Below are 2,714 nucleotides of genomic sequence, written 5' to 3' on the forward strand. Positions count from 1 at the left end.
TTCTTCTTCTTCTTCTTCTTCTTCTTCTTCTTCTTCTTCTTCTTCTTCTTCTTAAAATAAAAAGATCCAACCGTACTGTGTTTAACATATAAAAGGAAACAATTTGGAGATGTAGGCACACTAGCACTAGTTTTGACGCTCCCATCGATACGATTTAGTTAATTTAGGAGGCACACAGCTTCGTCGAGGCCAGCATGCGCCAATCCAGCCTGATAGGGATACAACGTCCTAGCAGAAAGACAGAGATTCTCGATTTCATTTTTCTGATCCAACGGCCTTTTGAGTTCTAACTCTTCGGAAAGATACTGGATAAAATTTCTCACCTCACGAGAACCGAACTCATGTCTTCTGCGTTTGTCGGCAAAGTGTGTAATCGCTACAACACAGGCACTGGTCCAATAATCATTAACAAAGTAGATTATCAATCAACAAACTGAAACATTAATTGTCATTGGTTTAACGCGCCTATCAACGCTAAAAAGGCTTTTCAAAAGACGGGACCTCCGAGTTAAACGTCCATCTCCGAAAGAACTGAGCTAAAAAGAAATTCGTGCTAAGTGCTTTTCCCAAATGGCACAATGTTGGACTGAGCCGAGGCTCGATACCCCGAAACCTTAATCTCACGATTACGAATCTGGTAGACTGACCACTTGGCTAACAACGCACAAGGATCTGCAAGGTCAAAAAGATAAAGGTTAGTGAAGCCCTTCAACCTCAATCCCATCCTTGGAAGATGTACGAGTATCGGAATTTATTGGAAAGTATTATTGAGATATGTCGGTGTCCGACGCAAAACATGCATCTGACTTTGGTCAAACACTTTTTGTTTTGGGGGGAAAGACGTTTTATCGTTCTTATGGTTTTCTAGAACTGCAAAAATATTGCTCTGAGTCTTTTTTTTACTTGTTATAAAATCACACTTTGTTCCACTGATTTAAGATGAAAATGTCTTTAATTCTGACCCCCCCAAAAAAGGTTTAACCCAGTTTGGCTGATACACGGTTAAGATCGGACACTGACACAATGTCAAGACAATACATTGGGGTCTAAAGCTGTACAATCAGCTCAGAGCGATTGACAGCTCGTCAAACGGAACAAGTGACTTGTCAAGGCTAAATGGTGCACTCGTATAAGGAGGAACGATCTCTGCTAATGCTTAGTCCACAGATGACCCAGAATCAGAAACTACTACTACTACTACTACTACTACTACTTCTACTACTTCTACCAATTAAAGTATCAGAAAGATTCTCCACACACACACACACACACACACACACACACACACACACACATACACACAAACACACACACACACACACAAACACACACACACACACAGCCACACTTTTAGAATACGTTAACTGCATTTTTCGGCCACTTATGGTGTCAAAGCAACTCAAAATGGTTGGGACCTCGGGTGTTTTTAATATGTCAAATACGGCCTTAATGGAGGGTTAAAGTTTACTTTTATCGATGTAATAATATGATTGCTGCTTGAGCGCCTCTGTTCTTGTTCCCGTTCTGTGACCGTGACCAATAGCTCTAGAAAGGAGAGGAAAGGGGGGGGGGGGGCAGTTTGAGGAGGGGAGTATTAGGGTGTCAATCACTCACTGCGTTATTATGAAGCTATAATTAGACCTTTGATGACGTCTGGAAGCCTAACAATAGTAAAAAAGTAGATTAATGAGTGTGCAACTCCTTATTTGAGCCATGACGCCGTGGAGTCAGACGCTCGTCAATTGTTTAGCATTTTTAGGGAATCATTGATGTCATCTTCACGCTTGTTCATTTGTCTGGCTTTTAATGAAAGAAATACCAATCTATCTTGAAAAGAAGTCGAGATACTTTTCGATTTAAGTAAAAGGGGATCGTCTGGTAATAGAGGTGAAAAGCAAGACAATTGCTGGAACAGTTTGGTGGCTTAAAAAGCTTGAGAGTCCTTGGAAACTACATAATATTTACATTTGTGTGCATTTTATCAACGTCTTCCAGTAAACTTAACTCAGAAATGTCGGGGTTTTTTTTAAATGGACAAAAATGGTGTTAAGTAGAAAACATAAATTCAATTAAAATTGCTCAAAACGAGTCGGAAATTGTCGGTTTCTTCGATTTTAGTATTTTGACAACCGCCAGCTTTCATCACGATGTCTCACATTTAGTTTTAGTAAAAGTTCTACGGCACGTGCAACACAAATGCGTAATGTTAATGCTAACAACTGGGCGCGCTACCAGAGAGTTAGATTAAAAAGAAAAGCAACTTAAACACCGTGTAATTATAGACATAATAGAATGTTGTCGCCCTGAACTCGTACCCAAATGAAGTCTGGGTCACTGTAATTTATAATGCGCTTACTGGACAGAAGCAGGGATGTCGGGAACTGTCCTGAGCAGGCTCACTGTCAAAACGTTATATCTGTAGCGCAGGGGACCTTATGTAGGGCTCTACTGTTGGCGATAGAGCTTTGTGTCTCTTAACCACAGGAACATTGTGACTTTTGGACAGATCTGACAAATCTGGGGCGGCTGTTCTCTGTCAGTCATCTGGGGTCTTGCACTTTGCACTCTCTTGCACCCTCTGGCACCCTTGTGCACTCCCTCTTTTGGTCACGACTTTTTTAGAATAGAGGTTTTGTTTTCGGAACTATAGCTGTTGTCATAATGACCAGCCGCCACCCCACCCCCTCTCTCTTTCTCTCTATTCTCTCTCTCTC

The sequence above is a fragment of the Aplysia californica genome, unplaced genomic scaffold (genome assembly GCF_000002075.1).
Source record: "Aplysia californica isolate F4 #8 unplaced genomic scaffold, AplCal3.0 scaffold00102, whole genome shotgun sequence".
NCBI lineage: Eukaryota > Metazoa > Mollusca > Gastropoda > Aplysiida > Aplysiidae > Aplysia > Aplysia californica.